Below are 23,038 nucleotides of genomic sequence, written 5' to 3' on the forward strand. Positions count from 1 at the left end.
TACAGTACCTTTGATTAGCATGAGACGTGGACATTTTGTCTCAATTTTATGCTTTCTTTCAAATAAATATTTTGATTTATTCAAAAAAGATATATCCCGGTAAACAATACCATCATTCAGATAAATAATGCTAAGTTCAGTCTACATTAAACTTGTCCTTATGTCTGAATTATAGGTAAGGCAAACCTAACTAATACTTACTTTTAACAAACAAGGAAACACTAAAATCCTACTACCCAGGGGAAAGGATATGAACAGATAGTTCAATAACTATAACTATATTGAATTATTCAAACTCACCAATAACACAAAACACAAAACAATCAGATTAATTTTTCCACTTTAATTAGTAGATAGATAATACTCTCTGGGATGCCATGAATTAGAAGCTCTGCATTACCTGTCAGGAGAATGTTTGGGTTAATACAAACTTAGTAGAAAACACTGGGTTATATATATAACAGAAACCTTAAATGTTTATAACTTTTTGGAGTGAAATCCCACTTGCAGTTCTGTAACCTAAAGAAAGAAATAAAAATAAGGACAGAGTTTTTTTTTTTTAAGTTCTTTAAAAGAATTTTTTTTAATGTTTATTTTTTGAGAGAGAGAGACAGAGTGTGAGAGGGGGCGAGGGAGGGCAGAGAGAGAGAGAGAGAGAGAGAGGGACACCGAATCCAAACCAGGCTCCAGGCTTTGAGCTGTCAGCACAGAGCCTGACATGCGTGGGACTGGAACTCACGAACCATGAGATCATGACCTGAGCCAGACTCTTAACCACCTGAGCCACCCAGGCACCCCAAGCACAGAGGGTTGGTTTTTTTTTAAAATTTTTTTTAATGTTTATTTATTTTTGAGGGTGGGGAGGGGCAGGGAGAGGAGACAACAGAATCTGAAGCAGGCTCCAGGCTCTGAGTTGTCAGCACAGAGCCGGACATGGGGCTGGAACCCATGAACCAAGAGATCAAGTCTCAAGTCAGACTCTTAACCTACTGACTTTTAACCCAGGCACTCCCACCCAAGGACAGAGGTTTCTAAACAAGGATTTTCTTATCAGTATTTATAGTGAAAAAGCAAATGGGACATACTCAAATAAATTATGGCACAGGATTGGCTGGAATTCAATATAGTACTGGTTTGTTAAAATATTACTGAAATGGGAAAATGCTAACAATATCATATCCAGTGGAAATATCTTTATGCAAGGGTATATAATAGGGCTTGACTCCAGTTTTGTTTTATTAAATAAAAGACTGGAAGGAAATACATTAAAATATTAATGGTTTGCTTTGGATGGTAGGTTGATGGGTGATTTCCTTTCTTACAAGAAAGGAAATTCCAATGATGTAATGTTTCTCATTTTGAGTTTTGAAATATTTTATAAATAGAGAAGAGTACAGTAAATATAATAGACTATCATGAGGGCTGTTTTTAAATGATCAAAAAAGCAAGCAGCTTTTCATTTTAAGAAAGGAAAGAAAAAAAGCAAATGTGGCCACCTATAGATCATTATTAAAGAATCGTTTAAACTTCCAAAGGATTGCCTCATCTGTCCTTCTGTACACTTTCCTGAGGGCAGAGGAAAAATGCGTAAATCGGTATCTTCAGGGTATAGAGCTGAGAGGAAGTAGAGCATTCAGATGTGATGGCATGCTAATGTGACTCTATACTAACCTGGGTCAGGTAGAAAGGTGGGGAAGACCAGGATTCTTTAGTGTTTCCAAAATGCACACTTGGGAAGAGAGGGCCCTGGAATTCTGTGACATACTTTCCTCACTTGTAGAAACCCAGCTACTGCTGGGATGTAACCATTAGGCCATCATGTTTCCTTGGAATTGGTCAGAAATATGGATAAAATTCCAAGTGAAAATTTTAAAATAAAAATAACTCCAGATGTATATTACTTCCAATTAATGGTTTCTCACCATTTGGGCGTAGTGTAGGCTAAGAGTGAGAGGAATGAATTTTAGTAATATCCTTCCTTCTTTGTATGAAAGGAAGTTCTTAGGTATGCATATGATTTATTGCATCTGTCTGTCACATAGGTGAAAAAGAGATGTATGTGTGATTGAGTAATCTCCACCATGAACGGAAGCAGAAGGCTATTTTAAGGCTTTGAAAGTGGGGAATTTTGTGGGGATAACATTTTGAAGGTGAATCTTAGGTATGAATCACATTGCCCTTCATCTTTGGTGGAAATGTTTGGAAGGAAATAGTACTTTTTGTTTCATGGCGCAAATCCCAACAGTATTGGTACTTTGTAAAATGTAGCTTGTAGAAATGAACTGATTCACTTCCACGAGTTTTGTGTTTTTTTCCGCCATCGATTTTAAGTGGTTGATTGGGGAGGGTTTCAGATTAAATGTGCTTTGAGATGTGAAAGTAAGATGTTATAATTTCAAGATTGCTTAGAAATTGACCCTTGTTTATAGGTGTCATAATTCCATTCTTAATAAACTCTAAACTATGAAAGTAAACACCTGAGCGATTTTTAAAGCCATTTGACATCTCTGATGTGGAATATGGAGCATCCTTGTTTTTGATGTTAACATATAAACTTGAAGCCATTGGCTACGCAGTAAAGTCTGTATTAGAACATTATTACAAATTTTTATCCAACAGATGAACTAGGATGAAATGCAGAATGCTATATGTTAGCAGAATTTATTCTTTGGAGGTATATATGTATAATTAAATATATCTGTGCTTAGAACGTGGTTATCGCTGGTGATGGGATTGTGGAAGAGTTCTGATGTCATCTCCACATTTCCCAAATTTTTAGAAGTACCTAACGATAAACTCTTGCTCTTTATCAAAAGTATCCTAACACCACCAATAAGCCTCATTTTAGATGGATAACAACTAATAAGTAAAATGACTGATCAGCCAAATATACCCTTTGCTATTCAACTTTTTTCTGCCAGAACTTACAGGAAAGCAGTATTAATACTAAAGATGTAAAGAGCACTGAAATTTTGAAAAGATTTTTCCATTCCATATTTAAATATGCAGTTTATTAGAGCCTTGGCGTTTTAGTACTTCTGTAGAGTGTGGGAAAAATGTAGGAACTGGGCCACAAGGGAGCGGGTAAAAAACATCCTCCAGGAGATCAGCGTCTATGGCTACTGTCTCTGGCTCTGAGTTTCTTGTTGTTTCCTTACCCTCTTGGGTAGCAGTTTCAGGGACAACTTTTGTTCTAGTGTGTTTGCTTCAAGGCTAAATCTAAACATTCAAGGGCTGTTCATTTTTCTGAAATGTTTTTCACCAGCTTACAGTCTTTGGGGTGGGTTAATGCATGTTCTTATCATGGTTTACTCCCCCGCCCCCTTTTAGCCTTTTTATCTTACTTATTTAAAGGGGAAGGAAAACTTGGGTTCTTCCCTAAAACAACGCTTATTTATTTTGTTCTCTGACGTTTAAACATTTTCTATTGTATTTTTAAATCTGTGGCATGGGAGTGTTTTTAAAGTGAGTAGAATAGTCAGTAAGAGTTAAAATATTCACTTTTTTTTACCTTCTTGGAATCCCTGAATATTTGACAGTGTCTGCCACTATATATATAGTATGTGTAATTTTTTTTCTGAGTGGCTTCTGAGGAATATATACTTTCATAAGGTTATAAATTAGCATAAAATCACCTAACATAAAGATTTTTTAACATTTTATTACCAAAATAATAAATGTTTATTGTAGATCATGGAAAATAAAAGTGAATGCAGAGAAGAAAAAGTCACTAGATATTCAGTGACTCTAGCAACACGCAGTTAACATTTAGGTGTTTATCCTTTAAACCTCTTTTCCCTGTGTATATATTTGTTCATCTCACAAATAAGGGCCAAATTCTCAGATCTCAGGCTAAAGATGTCAAGTTTTGACAGTTTAAATAATCACTTGATACATGTAGCATGGCAAAACATAAAATCCTATTACTGGTCGTATTTAAAGCTGTGGCATGGACACTGTCTGTTGCCTAAGCTGTTTTTAATGGTGGGGGTAGTAAAGAAAAATGGTGAAGAAACAGAAAATCCAAATTTTATTATACTTTTCTTCTTTCAAGAAAAAAATACAGTGAAAAAAAAAGAAAAAGAAAAAAAATATAGTGGAAAAATACCAGAAATTAAGTTCTCATTAGATAATGTGTGTTTTCTGTTTTGTTTTGGAAAGAATTCTCATCAGAGTTGCATTAATTCCCTCAAGGGACATCTCTATATGCTTTGGACAACATCTGATTTTACTTTTATCTTCAGATTTCAGAGAATCTTTAAAACAGCTACCCCATAACATGTTACAAATGGAATGGATATAGTTATTAGCATCTTGGTTTTAGAGGTAATAAATTTTACTGGGCTGGGTTTGGCTGTAACTGTTGAAAGCGTATACTAGAGCTCGACCTTCTTAGGGTCTTTGTATTGGCTGAATTCTTTAAAGTACTGTCTCTGGCTCTAAGATCTGTTTCAACGAGAAAAAGCAACGTGCTTACTGGATTGTGCAAGCCAGTTATTTAAGCCCTGGGACATTGGATGGATGGAGGTGACTTGTTAGTGCTTCTTTGTTACTGTAATTCTGGTATTGGCCTTTTCCTTAAAAAGGTACTAAAAGAGTTTTTTTCATGTGCTTAGGGAAATGAGTGGAATACCCTTTCATTGGAAAAGAAAGTCCTTTCTAGCAGTTTCCATGAGGTACTTTGTGGTTGTTACTGGTCTTGTTTGGAGTGGTGGGCCCTGAGGAAAAGTGGCAATTGTCCTTCTTCCTGGGTTTAAATACTGAAGGCCAGTGGTAGTTCCTTTTACAGTGTAGAGGAAAACTCAGCTGGGCTTGGTGATGGATGGACCGAGATTGGGGTTTGGAACTTAACTGTGCTACATGGACTTCTTCTCTCCAAATAAGGGATTCTTCAGAAACTCCCAACCTGATAGGAATCATTCTTTTTGAGGGTGGCCACAACTCATCAGGGGAAATGCTTGATGGTTATAGTGCCTGGGCTGTCCGAAACCTGTAGTAGGTACTTCAGCTTAACCTCCAGACACCTGCACATGTTGGGTCTAGCACTTGGGGAGACACTGAGATGAGACAGTGCTCAACGTGGTCCCTGCACCCCAGGTTACGGGGAGATGGGGGACTAGGATGTGGCCTTATGCGGACCTCTGAATGGATAAGTACACCTGTCACTTTTTAAGGAAGCGAGTGGTGGTCAGAGGTATCAGTTGGGTAATTTTTCTGAGAGGGGCCTGGTCCTTCTCACAGCAAGGTTGACAGCTCTGTGTTGCCAGCTGTCCTTAAATACCCAACTTATCTCCTGGGACGGAGTCAAGGATGTACTATGATCCTTGGAGCAAAGACATTCGTGTGCTGTGCTATTGAGCAGGAAAGAAGCCAGTGCACACCTAGTGGTTTATTCTTTGTTTTAAAGGTAAGTTTTGTTTTGGTTTGTTTTTGTCTGTTTTTAAATCAACACCCACTGCTAAAGGAATTTCTGAGTTTCCCTGATAATCAGGATGATTTCTCATTTTGAAAAGCTTATTTTGCTTTTGAAATGTGTGTTCCTGACTTTAAGAATACCAGCTTTCATTTAGTTCTAAGAATCTTGTTCAATTCATAAAGGGTGAAAGTTTAATTAGAGAGCAGGTTAATTTGGGGCACCCGGGTGGCTCAGTCGGTTAAGTGTCCGACTTCGGCTCTGGTCATGATCTCGCGGTTTGTGAGTTTGAGCCCTGTGTGGGGTTCTGCACTGACAGCTCAGAGCCTGGAGCCTGCCTTGGATTCTGTGTCTCCCTCTCTCTCTGTCCTCCCCTGCTCACGCTCTGTATTTCTCTCTCTGAAAAGTAAATAAACATTTAAAAAAAAAATTAGAGAGCAGGTTAATTTATTGTTTTATTCCTGCGTAAGACTATTCTTATCTGTCAGTTTAGTATTTATTTATATATATATTTCCAGCTCTGAGGAATTATTTTGTTAGTGTATATTTACATGAATATTTTATTCCTAATTATAGTGTGCATTTTTGTTGGGCTACGCTCTTGTTAAAGAAAACTTTTGTCCAGGTGCAATAAATATATCTTTAGTGGGTCATATTTGAAAACTGGTTCTCAGTCTTCTCAACTTTTAAAGTAAGTAGATATTTAATGTAAAGAGTACCTTGATGGCTGGTCTATCTCTGGAATGTTGTGCAGCTGTGCAGAGTATGAGGCTCAAATGTGTTAATTAAATATATTTTTTTTAAGCAAGAATGGAATGTAGCAGCATGTGGTTAACCATTCCGGTTTGTTTTTGAAGAGGACTTTTTTTTTTTTTTTTTTTTTTGGCCAAATATTAACAATTAGAGAGTATGTTGACTGAGAGGATGTATTACTAGGTTACACTGTTTTTTTTAAAGGAAGTAATGGGACTTATTAAATACTGATATCATCCTTTAAAATATATCCTGATTAATAATCTGCTTCAAAATGTAGACAGTGAGAACATTACTAGGGTTTTAGCATCTGTAATTAAGGTGTTTGTTTTTTAAGATTTAATCTTGCTTTTCCCTCTCTATATCTGTTCTCCTTCGTTAGTTGAGGAGTACTCAGCCTTCTTTTGGGCAGTGAAGTACAGCATTTCCCCTCCCCCCCCCCCAGTTTGATCAGTATTCTAATATTTATTTTGGGAACCAACTGTACATTGGATCATTTGGACTAAATGGTGTCCACACAGATGGTGGTCTGATTTTTTTTTTTTTTTTTTTTTTTTTTTAGTCAGACATTGTGCAAAGTGATCTGATGGGAATAAATGGCAGGTTGGTTGTGTAATGTGGCCACATCTTACTTAGTGTATCTTTAGAGATAAGTGGGATGTGATTCCAGCAAGGCTGTGCATCAGAAGTTGGAATGTGTTGGAGAACTGCCAGGAGATTGGGAGCAAGTTGTATGACAAGCACTAATGCGGCCTTGGCCTGCCTTAAAATAGCGACCGTTCACAAAATATCTTGAAACTTGTCATTTCACTTGAGCAAAATCACTCCTGTAAACATATTCCCAAGAAATAGAAATGGTTGCTATCCTCTTTAGTAAGGTTTACTATTATTTATCTTTTTGTTCCAACAGTCTTAAAAAAATCTTGTGCCTGTATATAGGAAAATTCTTCTGTGTAACATATTATCTTGGGTAGTTTTATCTGGACTAATTAGTAATGCCTTATCCCAAACTTCACATTGAGGTTCCTCTGCCCCACTCATCCCTCTCACTGCAAAATATGTAGTTTCCATGGTTTGAATAGAAATTTGGGCCCTAAAGGATAAAAACTAAAGCCCTATATTTTATGTCATAAAATATATGTGGATATGAATTGTTGATGTGTGAACACTAAAACATTGTAGAAGGATAGTAAAGGGCATTGGTTACTGTCCTGCAGAATGTTTTTTTCTTTGTTTATTGCTTTTTTGGGTTTGTATTAAGTTTTTGCCATTTATCTGCAGCTCTTGATTCTTGTTTGTAATTGATTTACTTTCTAATTCTGGTCTCTCAATTTAAAAAAAAAATAGGCTTGTTTTTCAAAGTCAGGATGGTAAACTAAGGAGGACTGGGGTGTGCAGTCTTTCGGAGGAGTCCTGTACAGGTTTGAGCCCGATGGTGACATGATCATCACCTGCAGAGGATGAGGCTTGGTGGAGGTGGGGGCTGCCTGTGGGGATAATACGGTCAACTTACTTACTAGCTTGGGTACTGTGAAGATGACATTTTAAAAAAAGGAACATTTAGATTATTGAGAGGAAATAAAATAAGAACAGAGAGGACTTGGATGTTAAATATAATATGAAAACAGTGAGGGGCACCTGAGTGGCTCAGTCGGGTAAGCGTCCCACTCTGAATTTCGGCTCAGGTCATGATCCCAGGGTCATGAAATCAAACCCCATGTCGAGCTCAAGCTGGCTTGGGATTTTTCTCTCTTCCTCTGTTTTTGCCCCTCCCCTGCTTGTGCTCTCTCTCCCTCAAAATAAACAAACATTAAAAACAAACAAACAGACAAAAAAACAGTGAACTTCATCTTGAAGGGCTTAAATACAAACCAAATTTCTGTTAAGAATTTCTTGAAAGATGTTACTAACAGATATTTTAATTATCCTCTAAAGTCCATTAGAAATTTGGACTTAGACTAATTGCAGTAATTTTAGAGCTTTTTAGAGTACTTTGCACCATGGCTTTGTTTCTTATGTATTGCTGTGGTTAGATTTAGAAGTCATGAATTTTGCTTTGTCATTTTCAGTATCGTACACATATTTCAGAGGGCCTCTTCTCGTATAGAAGCATTATTTCTGGCTCTTATGTAAGTGCCTTTATACAGAGATTTTTATTTTATACTTACCAGGGCTTTGGTCAATAGAATTGAGGTTATCTTTCTATGTATGTTTTTAGAATATGTAAAAAAAAAAAAAACATTTTGCGTTTTTACCACATGGAAAAATGTTCTGTGGAAAATGCATGGATACATCTTCTTTAGCTGTGCTGATCTTTTCATTTTTAGATGGCAAATGAGTTCTCTGTATGTTATTGTTGATATGTTGGAAAATGTATTTATTGAGCCTGTGATTTCTAAGTTGTTTTATGTTTTTGTCTTTCCTTTTACACATTCCTTGTTTTTTAAACATACTCTTGGATAAGCAGATTGGTAAATCGAGTTCAGAAGATGTGAACTATGAGCTAGAGCCACCAGTTTTCTTTTTACTTAACACACCATTATCTGATCTGCTTGCAAAACTATTTTGGATAGTTTTCAACTCAGATCATTTAATCTTGCAAGAGCCTTCAATCATTCACTATAAGAAGACAAAAAGTAAAATATTTGATATCCTTTTCCTAGGTTATTGTCTCAATTAGAAAATTCTTCATTTTAATTTTACACTTGCGTACTGGATGTCATCTCTCTGGGTTTCTATTCCTTGTATTGGCACAAGCTCATAAGACTGGGAACAAATATTTAGCATTCAGAATATTCCAGGCAAAAATTTACGGAATTTGCTTATAAATGTTAGGGGATGCACAGAACAGACACAGGGTTTTAGCTGGCTCTTTGTGCAGTGTGAAGGCAGATGGAAACATTACAGAAATCTGCTGCAGATGGCAGTGGAGTGGACAGGTGAGGACCACATGGAAGTTCATACCAGGCGTAGATGGAGTAGTGAGTTGGTTTATGAAATGCTAGCCATCTTAGATGTTTCTACAGCTGTTGTCAGCTAGCTGAAAATAAATTCAGCTTGCTGGAATGGTAAGAGTTGCTGTCTGAATAGGCTTAGATAAAATAGTGCTTTAAATGCCCATGACAATGTCTGTTGTAACATTATTATTATAGGGAAAAAATGGTAATAAACCAAATACTCATCATTGGTAAGTTAGTGGAAGAAGTATTATGAAGGCACTACAATGTAGTGGTTAAAAGTGCCAACCCAGGGGCTGCCTGGGTCTGAATCCCAGATCTACCATGGACTCACTTTGTGACGTTGGGCATGTCATTAACCCTACTGTACTTGTGTTTCCTCATCTGTAAGATGGGGGCAATGATGATACAGACCTTGAGGGTTCTTGTGAGGATTAAGTAAGTGGATATAAATAATGAGATTAGTCTAATAGTGGCAAATATATAATTATTAGTTATTATTATATTGATAAAAATATTATTGAAGACATTCTAATAACAAAGCTTTTTAATATAAAGGAATAAAAGCAAAACACAAGTTTATATAAATGATATGACCTCTTGCCATTTGCAACTACGTGGATGGAACCGGAGGGTATTATGCTAAGTGAAATTAGAGAAAGACAAAAATCGTATGATTTCACTCATATGAGGACTTTAGGAGACAAAACAGATGAACATAAGAGAAAGGAAAAAAAATAATATAAAAACAGGGAGGGGGACAAAACAGAAGAGACTCATAAATATGGAGAACAAACTGAGGGTTGCTGGAGGGGTTGTGGGAAGGGGGATGGGCTAAATGGGTAAGGGGCATTAAGGAATCTACTGAAATCATTGCTTCACTATATACTAACTAATTTGGATGTAAATTTTAAAAAATAAAAAATAAAGTTAAATAAAAAAACAAAAAAATGATATGATCTCAACTATGTAGAACAACACACACACACACACACACACACACACACATACACACACACAAAGAAGAAGGAAATACTCCACATTTTAAGTTTTTGTAAAGTGTGGTGGGATTGTGACTTTTGTTTTCATTTCAGTGCTTTTCTGTATTTTCCAATGTTCACCAACAAGCATGTCTTACTTTTATAATTTGAAAAAATAAACTTTTTTTCAAAAGTGCATGTCATGCCTTGTAAACAGTTAGTATGTTAATTATAAGAACATCCTGTTTATTCTTTGAAAGCTCAGGACATACCATTTGGCCAGAGTTTGATTCTACAGTACTTTCACATTCTTATAAAGTGCCTCGGCAATAAAACTCCAAACTTTTTTTTTTTTAATCTCATGACTTACATTTTTCTGCTTATTCAGATGAATGGTATAGTAAAAAGAATGGAACATGTAGTTACATGAGTTCCATTTGTTAGCAATATGATCTTAGACAAATTATGTAATAGAGTTTTGGTTGTATCATGTGAAGGGGAGATGATGCCAAGGATGATGCCAGATGATGGTAGTTATCATCTACCAACTACCACTGTGTCAGTCTGTACACATTTCTGGCATTCAGTAAGTGATTCTGTGTCCACCTTACTGCCCACCTTCACTCCCCACCCTTGTCAACAAACAAACTAAATTTGGTCACTTCAAATTCGTCCGTACCATGTTGTTTAGTTTTAACTCCCTCATCTTCATTGCTTAATGTAAGATTCAGTAGACCAAAGTGGCTTTCATAAAGATTCATTTTTATAAGCTTATTCTGCTGTCTATCCGCCCGTTCTTCTCATACATCTGTGTATTTATTTTGTCACTTCTAGTCAATTTATATAGCTCTATTTAAGACATTTCCCTTCCATAGTGTATCAAGCAGTTCAGGCGTGGTGTGTAGTAACAAACATCTCCAAAATCTCAGTGGCTCAAAGCCATAAAAGTGTATTTCTGATTCATGTTACATGTCCATCATAAGATGGCAGGGGGCTCTGCCTCACATTTTTTAGCTCAAGAACCCTGGCTGATAGGTCATAGAAAAGCCCTTGGCCAGAACTAGTCACATGACCTTGCCCAACTGCAAGGGGAGCAGGCAAATGTAATCCATCCATATGACCAGAAAGAGAAGAGACTGGGTATGTGTGATCATTAGAAGTTTTTGACCAAACCTAGATAACGGTGTAGGTCCTTTACATTGTCCATCAAGTTCTTTGAAGCACTAGCTTTGCAGTATGTTAACATGTATTATTTATGAAGAGAATGCTAGGCTAAGTAAAATGTAATAGGTTAGAACTTTTATAAGCTAATAGGTATTCTGAGGGAGAGGGAGAGAAATAAATATATGGTGTTTCCCAAATTTACCTGACCTTGGAATTCTTTTTTTTTTTTATAGTCTCTCTTAGGCTTAAGGTTTCATAAAATGTACTTGGGGTACACTAGTCTAGTATGAAACACAGAACAAAAACTAGAGTTTCATTTTAATTATTACATAGACTAGGAAGAAGCTTTCTTTTTATTGTTAGAAGAGTTGCTTACTTGAAGAGTCTGATTTCTATTATGAATCAAATTGCAGGCCCTCAGTTTTTTAAAACAGTCTTTTTAAAAATTTCATCATTATTGGTTATATGCCTGTGTTGAATCCATATGATTTTTTCTTCATTTAGTTGCTGTTGTGTTCCAAGCCTACCATTGGAAAGAGAAAGGTAAACAAACCGTGACCACACATCTTAGTTGTTAGAAAAGATTAAGTTGGTTTGAACAAATGACCCAAACGCATAGAATTTTTTTTATTGGCTTCAACATTTTTTGTGGGTTCCCTCTGAATTTCCATAATAAATTTTCTAGAAGTTTTGACACTACTGAAATGAGAGCTCTGGTAAACAGAGAGACAACTTTTTTTGAGAGGTATTCCATATTTCTCTACCAAAAGGCTTTGGATTTAAACACGATATTTGTTGCCAGGGATTTTATGCCTGCATATGTAACAAATCTCAGTACATGGAAGCTTTCACTTAAATGTGGCTGTAAACTTCATGTAATAAAACTTTAGGTAAGGAGGTGCTCTTCCTGTTTCATGACTATGCATGAGTAAAACTTAATAATGACCAACTCTCCAGACCTTTGAGTTTATGGCTTTTTTGTTTTCTTTCTGTCTTTTTTTTTAATTGATGAATTCAGTTTTTATTAGAAATTGTATGAAATCCAGGCTGAGAATTGAGTTTTCATTTTGTCTTTTCTTTGTTTTTTTCCTTTGTGAGTGAAAAATTGCCCAGGGCAATTGTTTCCTGATGGGAAACATGCTTCTAAATCTTTCAGCTAACTCGGTAGCACCCTGCTGCCCGTCCAGCCCCTTTACCACTGCCATTATAATCAGGACCTGGCCAGTAGTAAACCTGCCTTTTGAAGGTGACTGGGGACGATTTGAGGCAGGGAAAATCTTTAGAGCCATGGTTCCATTATCCTTTTTGTTGATTTTAGTATCACTGTCGAAAAAGCATTCATGACCCATCACAAAAACATTAAAAAGCATTTTTCACATGGCCTAGGGCTGACAGAAGTCAAACTTAATATATCCGAGGAGTGTCACAAACATGAGAGCCATCCCTCTTTACCACAGGGCTGCTCCCAAGCCTACTCACGGGACCCTTGCCTGTGGCAGGTCTTCCCTGTGTTTGAAGACCTCAGATCTTATGTTAAATTTCAGTAAAGGTAGCCTTGGTGTAGGTCTGCTTTGGAGGGAGGATTGTTCATTTCCTTCAGGGAATAGTAATGTGGCCCCATCGTGGATCTTGTGGACCTGCTAGGAAGCCAGCTGTTAGGAAATTTTGTGGTAGAGTAATGTTTTCCCATTGCAGGCTGCAGCTCATGGTCAGAAAGATTGTAGAGAATACATAGAATTAGAAGCTTTAGAGCTGGGCAGGACCCTATGGATCTTAGTAGTCCATGCCTTTTGGGGAAAGAAGGAGACCAGCTCAGAGAGGCCAGGTAAAGCCACACAACCTGTTGGTAAGGGCTGAAATTGCCACCACTGCTTACTTGGGCCATTTTAAAACTATACATACATGGTGAGGCTACAAGTTAATGCTCATGTTTGCTGTTTTCACTCTGTCAAACTAGCATTAATGTTTAATGGGAAATATTTATTGGGAAAATAGATAGTGTTTTACCATAGATTAAAAAAAAAAAATGAGAGAGTTGTTTGCTTTTGAATTAGGGAAAAAAAGCCCATTGTGTCTGAAACTAAAAGTCGGCACATACAGCATACCCACCTTTGTCTTAATAGAAATAGCAAACACCTGTGTCCTGGCAGCTCAGGCTAGTCTGGAAGAAGGTGAAGGTCATTGTAAAGTAGAAAAGGATTTGGTTAAATATTGCTCGGATAAGCTGAATACGCTTAAAAATTTTCAGACCCAGGGATGTTAATAGAGGCTGACAGGAATTCTCTGTGCCCACAGTGGGTTTGTGTTGTATTTTATCAATGATTTAAAGGGGGATAAAGGACAGTTCTGAAAAACATGGTCTTACCAGTTCTACCCACATGGATTTGTCAGCATGCAGGAAATCTGGGGTATGATGGGGTGAAAGTAAAAAGAATAAATCCCATCATCCCAGTCTTCTGTGGAAGGTAAGACTTGGGAGGGTATCTTACAGTAGTTGAGTTCTGTTTCTGGAGCTACACTACCTGATGGAAGCCTGCCTCTGCTGGTTATTGAGTGTGGGTCTTTGGTAAGTGACCAGGTAATTTATTGTCTAAAGTGGGTAGTTTATGAGAGTGAAAGGGGGCCCTCTTAACAACTGTGTCAGGACAGCATGCATAAACTCGGATTGTCTGAGGCAAACCAGGTAATATGGTCATCCTAGGCTTATCAAATTATTCCATCTTTGTGTCTCAGTTTCTTCATGCTGTAAAATGGGAGTGATGATAGTTCTCACTTCTTGGGGGAATCAGATTAAGTCCAATAGAACATGTGAAGTGTTTTGAATGTTGCTTGGCACATAATAACTGTTCACTAAAGTCATCTATTAAAAAAACTATTATTTGGGATACTTAATTCACATGACAACCACTTACATATTCAGTTTACTTTCTGATATCTTCATATTATTTCTCCATAGAAAATTTTGCTTTTAATTTTATTGATGGAATAATAACATTTACTAATGACTACTTCTATTTATGGCACCATCTCAAACTTAATTTACTTGATTTATCTGAGGCCTTTCTTCAGATAAAGGCCCTGAAACTAAAATTTACTGTTACTGTGCCAAATACCCAGGTATATGCACTTAGTTATATAATTAGCATCTGTGGTCCAGAGAAGGAAAGGCATTGGGACAAATGTTTATCAGGTGGTGGCAAATTAGTGTTCACACTAGGGACACAGTTTTTATAGTTGGCCCTGAGAAATAGGAATGGTTGGATAGTTGATGGGGGGGCGGGGATGCCAAAACTAGGTCTCTTCCTTGACTCTCTCAAGCTGGATTTTCCCAGCACAGTGATATGTCGGGTTGATAGATTTGGGAAAAACAAAGAAACCAGAATGCCCAGTTAAGTTTGAATTCCGGATAAACAGCACATCTTTTTTAGTATAAATACGCCTTATGCAATATTTGGGGGTTACTTATACCAAAAATTAATTTTTTATCTGAAATTCATCTTCAGTTTGTCTTTCTTTGTTTATCTGGCCATCTAGTTATATAAAGAGCCTTTTTACCCTATTCAGTCTACCTCACATTCAGATATATATACAAAAGTATAGTCCAGTTGCTACTGTAAACTTTGTGTGAACTATAATATAAAAACGCCCATGTGTTTTACTCTCCATTGGAATGGACAGTTGAGAAGTTGTTATAAGGAGCTGCTGCTGGGTACCCACCAACGCTAAGATGAAAAGGAATATCATCTGGTTTGCCACAGCAGCAGGGATTACATTTGCTCTGTGAGAACTTCTTGGCTGTGAATGTGGATGGACTTAAGCCAGCCCTTTCTCCTTGGAGGGGAGGCCGTTGGTTAAGGTGAATTGTTGAAGCCTTGGTCAACTCAAGTTCTCAGTTTTATGACTGAATTATGTTAGTAGTAATCACGGAAAGTGGTGGAAGATGTAATTTTGGATCATTTATATTTCACCTCTCAGTAGAGGGAACAACTTACTGTCATTAAGAGTGACCTTCAAATATTCTTCCCATTAAAATCGCCTCTTCCTGTTTTTGACTTTCAGTACTGCTGCCTAGAAAATGCTGGTGAATTTTTTGCATCAGCCTTGGAACTCTGCCAGCATTCCACCTGAAGGGCACTGTGTGCCTTTGGGAAATGCTGATTGGAAGATTAGAGGCTGTGGGAACTTGAGTGACTGTTTGCATTTTTTTATACTCTGGGTATAATGCCTCTGTTAAGTCAAGCCTCAGAAACAGAGCTGTACCAGGTTAATGATACTTGATGAAATTAGTAATGGCAGGTGAAGGTTGACATTGTGCCCACCCGAGAAGAGCGAGCCAGAAGACATGGGTTTTGGAGTGATACTGGCTTTTTAATTACTGCCATTTAAAAAGTTTCATGTGCTCCATGAAAAGGCACAAGTGTCAGGTTACTCTTTGAAGAAAAACCAACAGTGGCAAGAGCTTGCTGTCAGACGCAGATAGTATGTGGGTGAGTTAGCCAAGGAAAAATAATCCACTTAGAGCTGTTTATTCAAAGTGCTAGATTTGGAGGTGCATTTTGTTGCTAATTGGTGCCTTTCCAGAAAACAAATTACTTGTATGTAAAGACACAGGCTAGCCAGGCTCTGGATGCTGATAGTTATTTTGAAAAACTCTTTTCCTTCCTTGTTTTACTTTCCTTTTTGAGCTCTTTCCTTTTCTACTCCTTGCTTTCTTTAGCGGCCCATTCCTTTTGGACATGGTTTTGCTCTTGAAGGAATTCTTCTAAATTTGTCCTCGTGTCTTGGGATTGATTTGCATGATGGGGAGAATATTTGACCCAATTGTTTACATAGCTTAGTGTTTGTCAGTGTTTTGTTGGATGAGGATTGGCTATTAATGGTAGAAATTTTCGCATTTTAGAGCAGTGATACTCCTTCTTGTCAGCACATTGACATCACCTGAGGAGTCTTTAAAAATGCAGATGTCTGGGTCCCACCCCAACAAAATTTGCTTTAATCATCTGGTGGTAAAATGAGCACTGGGACTTTTAAGAGCTCTCCAGGTGATTGAAACATACAGCCCAGTTTGCATATTACTCTTTGCTCTCAAAATTACGACTCTAGTGTATGCTGTCCAGCAGGGTAGCCATGAGCCTTATGTGGCAACTTACATTTACGTTAATTAAAGGTAACTAAAACTAAAAATTCAGTTCCTCAGTCACACTGGCCACATTTCAAGTGCTCAATAGCCACATAAGTCTCATGGCTACTGTTTTGGACAGTGAAGATATAGAATGTTTCCAACATGGCAGAAAGTTTAGATTCAGGCTCTCTCTGTAGGATGTCAGCAAAACAGGGAGAAGCCATGAACATTGGAGAGTTCTGACACAGGAAAGACAGACTTGGAATAGAGCTAATCCAGCAGGACCTGCCAGTACCGAATTACCACATACGTTTTTAGCAGCCTTTTTCTCAATGGCCTTTTGGCACCAGAAGTCTTGCAGCAGTTGGTGAGATGGATTATGTGTCGCATCTTGCTGAAAGGCCCTGTTTAAAGGCTGGCCTGCCGGGGTGTGGTAAGGGTGAAGGGCAGGAAAAGTGAACTCTGAGGAGTCCAGGGCCAGGAAGGAGAGAATTAAGCTTTATTTTCTGCAGAGCTGAAGAATGCCCTTTAAGGGACTAAAGCCTGAGAATTTGGGGTAAAACTAGGTGAGAGGCAAAAAATCCCTTCTGTTGAAGAAATACCTTCCCCAGTTGTTTGCCGTCTCAGCTGAACTCTCAGATGTGGGAGAGAAGGGTGGTGCTAGCTCATATTTCCAGTGAAATTTCCATTGTGGATTCCCATGTTCTGGAGGGAGGGCAGATGGAGGTTAAGAGAATGGGATCAGACTAGATCATTTTTATTCAGACATGTCACATAAAATCCAAGTACGGTAGGGTTAAGGAAAAGAGAAAACGGTAGAGGCAAAATGTAGTATGCCGAAGGATGTAGATTTTCTAAATGATGCTTTCTTCAGGCAAACCCTCTTTCTAGAGTCTGCCTTCTTTCCGAAATCTACTTCTTTTCATTTTATTGTTTATTTTTGGCAATGTGTTGAATTCTGTTCCTCTTCTCATCCCAGAGTGCTGTTTCTTGCTTCATTATAAAAGGTGGCATGTCACATGTCCTGCATGGTTACACAAGCTGAGTGTGAGTGTGTGGATGATCTCTTGGGACCCTCTTCCTCAGATTTCAGTGTTGTGCATTATCTCATCCTAGCGGCTTCTTTGTGATTTATAGTTTCCTCCTTCCCCTCACCATTAAAAAAAAAAGTCCTATCTCTTGTTATATTTTTGGCTACAGAATAACTCCAGATGGTACATTTTGTATAGGGGGAAAATAACAGAATTTTTCACACTTTCTGTGAATTATTTTCCTACTTTCAATTTTAATGAAGTTATTAATCTTACAAAGGACTCATTTGTAAAGACACTAATCATGAACAAACACACTTGTGTACAGTATTTAATTCCACTGGCAAAAATTAAGAATATTATTACCCTTACGCCTTTGTATTATTTGTTACCGTCTTACATCTTTAGCATCAGATGCTAAGGTAATAATCCATTTTTCTAGAAATGGAATGAGTGCCAAAAGTGCGATCAAATAAAATGATGTAATCGAAAGTACTTGGAAAAATACATGGCAATATAGAGATGTAAGTTACTGATTTTTACAGTTATAATTCTGAGTTGAGAGCTGATAAGTTTCAAATGATGAAGAGCTTTTGCAAAGAGCATGCATACAGAAATCCCTAAGTGGGCATGTTTTGCAAAATATTACTGAGTATGTGGATTATTTATAGAAAATGTTCTTTACTTTGAAATGATCTTTTCTCTGTGGTTTTGAATCAGTTGGATTTTTCTGGATCAAAGAGAGGACCTATGATCTATTCTTTGAGCCTGAAATAGTTTTAATCCTCACTGTGTTTCTATATGAATACAAGGAACGCTTTAGCATTCATCATCCATTCTGATCTCACAGAGCCATCCCAAGAATCTGTTTAACTTTTCTGGTTGATGATGCAGAGAACAGAAAACAACTTTCAGACATTTTCTAAACAGATCTTTTAATTCCCAAAATATTTAAAGGGTCTTCTCTGGTCGTGCTCTTAATTCAGGTAGCGCCACGTAAAAGGGAAACTAGGTAGGACATCTGAACAATCTTGAAATTACTGAAGTGGTGGCAAGAAACTTCTTTCAAAAGTCAGTTTTCCAGAAATTTCTGATTGGGAATAAGCACTTTAAAATAACTGAATTCTCTCATTAATCTGCTACATCTTAGTTTTCCCTCAGTAGTGGATATGTTTATAAGGTTGCTTCCGCAGCCTAGATGGGCGTGGAGGTTCAGTTGGAATGTTGAATACTTCCCATTGCTGGGCTCTGTGCTGGCACCAGTTCTGCTCTCATGGGACAAGTGTTCAGAGGAGGAAATAGGGAACCAGCGACGAGTCCTTGTCCTTGGTGTAACTGTGGACATAGAATTGACATATCTTATTTAGGTAGGTGACAGATATGAGGGGATAGGGACAGCTTTCTGAAGGATGATGACCTGAGATGATTCTGGAAGAATGAATGGTGTTAGCTGGAAATATTAGGGGGTGGAGAAGTCCCACCTGAGGGAACAGCATGCACACAGCCATGGAGAAAGAAGATAGTGTGCTTTGGGGAAGTGTTCTGCTATGGCTGGCGTGGAGGGACTGTGTTGAATGTGGTTGAAGCAAGATGAAAGAGGTCTTACATACATTGAAATGAGGTTTTACCTCAAAGATGAAGCGGGAGGCTTTGAAAGATTTTAGGCAAGTCTGTGTATTTTTCAAAGCTCACTTGAATTCCAGGATGGAAGAGAATAAATTTTTGTAGGGCACAATGGCAGAGTAGGCCATAATTCTGTCAAGAAACACTGAGGGACTTTACCAAAGTCAGGGTGATAGCTCATAATATTTAGGGGGGTCCAGAGAAACTGTTAATAATAAACCTGACTGACAGCAAAAACTGAATCCCCAAGGCATCGTGTCTGTCACTGTGAGGTTTTACCTTCACGTAGTCATACATTATGAAGAGTCTCCAAATCTATATTCAGTGGTTAAAGATTGTCCACATTATTAACAATTCTTTATAGTTTTCAAATATTTTCTGATGACAATTAGAAAATTGTAGATATTATGATTTGAACTATTGTGGTGGTCAACATTCTTTTTTTTTTTAATTGTTTTTTTTTAATGTTTATTTATTTTTGAGACAGAGAGAGACAGAGCATAGTGGGGGAGGAGCAGAGAGAGAGAGGGAGACACAGAATCCGAAGCAGGCTCCAGGCTCTGAGCTGTCAGCACAGAGCCCAACGTGGGGCTCAAACTCACAAACCGTGAGATCATGACCCGAGCCAAAGTCAGACGCTTATCCAACTGAGCCACCCAGGCGCTCCTGTGGTGGTTAACATTCTTGATGAAGAACTGATCGGAAATTGTTGATCATATTATGTAAGAATAATTTTTAACTTTTTAATTTTTTAAAATTTACTGAGAGAGTAAAAGAGCATGTTAGTGGGGGAGGAGCAAAAGGAGAGAATCTTAAGGAGGTTCCATGCTTAGTGCTGAGACCAACTCTGAGCTCAGTCTCAAAGTCGTGAGATCATGACCTGAACCAAAATCAGCAGACACTTAACTGACCGAGTCACCCATGTGCCCCTGTGAGAATAGTCTTTTAGAGTAAATATGTACCTGAGGAATCTCATGGAAAGTAAAATTTTAAACATCATATTTTAAGTGTCTTATAGCCATGTACCATTTAAAGTAATTTTCTTGAAACTTCTCTGGTTTGAAGAATCATTTTTAAGTAGCTGACTTCTGATTTTTCTCTTTTCTAAATCCAAATTGTCTTATTAGAGTCTTTGCTTATAGACCCTTAAAGAAACAGGCATTACATATTGCTGGTGACCATAGTTAAGTTCTTAGATTCTGTTTCCAGAGAAATAATGTGGTACTTTAAGGGCTTAAAAAAAAACCCAACAACCCTGTAAAATATTTGTTTTGAGAAATACATAATTAAAGAAAAAATTTATGATTAGGAAAGTAATACATTTAAGAATTTTCCTGTGATCCTGATGCTATTCTATCCCCTGTTAACATTTTGATAAATGTCCTTCTTCCTGGTCTTGTTTATTCATACTTGCTCACATACATACAACCACATAATTATACTTTTGTTTTTATATAATTATGTTCCCTTTGTTATGTCATGAGTTGTGTCCATTTAAAAAATTTTTTTTGAACATTTTTTTTCATGGCTATGTAAAGTACCCATGGCTATGTAAAGTACTCTTATTACTGGGCATTTAGGTTGTCTTCACCTTTTTTGCTGCTATAAAAAGCCCTGTGATGAGCATTACTGAATTCAAACTTTTATCTGAATTCTCGTTTTTCTGAAGATTTCTAAGAGGGGAATACCTAGATCTAAGGAGTTTTATTTAACACCTGTTCTAAGGTTATGTGTTCCCAGGACCTCCTTGCAGGTGTCTGTTTGACTTCCTCCTTCCTATGACAGATAGCTTCAAGCTTAAGCAAGCTTGATTTGGGTTTTGTTACTTGAACGGTTTGTTTCCCTAACATTAAAAAAAATGTTCATTTATTTATTTTGAGAGGGAGGGAGGGAGGGAGAGAAAGAGAAAATCCCAAGCAGTGCAGACCCTGACACAGGGCTTGAGAGAGAGAGAGAAAGAGAGAGAGAAAATCCCAAGCAGCACAGAGCCTGACACAGGGCTTGATCTCACCAACCACAAGATCATGACCTGAGCGAAATCAAGAGTAGGATGCTTAACTGACTGAGCCACCCAGGCTCTCCCCTGCTTCTGTAACATTTATGTAAAATCATAGTGGTCTTTGTGCTGAGGAATCATGGGCATGCGTGTTAGGTCTCAAGCAAAGATACTCCCAGCCTGCAATAGAAATGTACTTGACTGCTGTGTAGAATTTCCTTTCTTTTCATCTGGAATGAGAATGAGATTTATTGGTTTGTATAAACTAGAGCAGAAGGGTTAATAGAAATAATAAAAGTTGTCAGACTATTTAGCTCTATTATGCTTTTATACTTAGAGTCCTTTAAATCTGTTTAGAAAATTGTTGTGTAGTGTAAAACATCCACAGAATATTGAATACAGTGTTTACCAGTGAAAACCCAATCTTTTGAAGTTTGGATAGAACCAAGGAGCAGTTTTCTTACAATTTCCTCTGTGTTCCAGATTACTCTTATTTTTGTATTCTACAAATGTATGCTTCTATCTGTTCTGAATTTAAATAGGTTTAAGTTGGGGGAGGGTCCTAGACTAAGAATGTTTCCATGTAGAATTGCTTTTTCTATTTTTAGCTCAAGTTGTATTTACTGCAGAATAGTCGTTTAAACAAGAGGCCCTTAACTCTCACATCTAATTTTGAATGCCAGTAGAATAGGGTGACTATCAAAGGCACAGAAAGTTAGCATAACTTCCCCAAAGTCACATGAGTGGGTTACTGTCTTTTCTCGGAACATATAAAAAGAAAGGGTCCTTCTTCAAGACTGATAGAATCACAGTGTCATGCTCTTTCTCGCAACACCACTGTAGAGAATTACAGAGAAAGAAGCAATTAAATGGTGCCATCCAGATCCTGAAAAGAATGAGGCTCAATGTAGGGGAATTGGGCAGTGGATAGAGTGTGAATTTTTGTATAACTGTAATTGATATAGGCATGACTCATTTGAAGTTAAAAAAAATACTTCAAATGTGAAGACTGAATTTTAAAAGCTACAGAGAATGATTATTCACATTATAAAATGACTCATCCCTTATAAAAGGGATTTATTATCTTTCTTTTAAAAGGATATTCCCCTAGTGCATTTGGGTACTTGTCTGCTCATTGTCTTTTGTTTTATTTTTTTAATTAAATTAGAATACTCCATGATTCAGTTTCTTAAAAAACTTACACTATGACCTATGATATGACCCAGGTGTTCCACTCCTAAGACATTTACCCAAGAGACATGAAAGCACGTATCGACACAAAAACTTGTATACAAATGTTCGTAGCAGCTTTATTTGTAGTAGCCCCAAACCAGAAACAGCTCAAATATCCATCACAGGTGAATGTGTAAATGAACTGTGTTGTATCTGTACAATGGAATACTACCCAGCTATAAAAAAAAAAAAAAAAAAAAGTATTGCTGTGTATAACAACAGGGCTGAATCTCAAAGTAATTATGAAGAAGACAGATAGAAAAATTTCATACTGTGTGATCCCATTATTAGAGAATATGTAAACTAATCTGTAGTGACAGAAAGCAGATGTGTGGTTGTCTGGGGGGTGGGGGGGTGTGAATACATGGAGGTGGGACAAGAGGATGGACTACAGCGGGATATGAGGAAACTTTTTGGAGCGATGGATGTGCTCATTGATTGTGGTGATGGCTTCACAGGTGTATACATATGCCAAAACTTCTCAAACTGTGTAATTTATATATGTGCCATTCATTGTATTTCTTTTTTTTTTCAATATATGAAATTTATTGTCAAATTGGTTTCCATACAACACCCAGTGCTCATCCCAAAAGGTGCCCTCCTCAATACCCATCACCCACCCTCCCCTCCCTCCCACCCCCCATCAACCCTCAGTTTGTTCTCAGTTTTTAAGAGTCTCTTATGCTTTGGCTCTCTCCCACTCTAACCTCTTTTTTTTTTCCTTCCCCTCCCCCATGGGTTTCTGTTAAGTTTCTCAGGATCCACA

General features: G+C 37.5%; 1 protein-coding gene across 2 annotated transcripts in view; it reads left to right on the plus strand.

Moving 5' to 3' along the window:
* The window catches only part of SPTBN1 (spectrin beta, non-erythrocytic 1), a 199,962-nt gene that overhangs the window by 7,837 nt on the left and 169,087 nt on the right, over positions 1–23,038 (plus strand). The window lies entirely within an intron of this gene.

Source organism: Prionailurus bengalensis, chromosome A3, assembly GCF_016509475.1.
Source record: "Prionailurus bengalensis isolate Pbe53 chromosome A3, Fcat_Pben_1.1_paternal_pri, whole genome shotgun sequence".
Taxonomy (NCBI): Eukaryota; Metazoa; Chordata; class Mammalia; order Carnivora; family Felidae; genus Prionailurus; species Prionailurus bengalensis.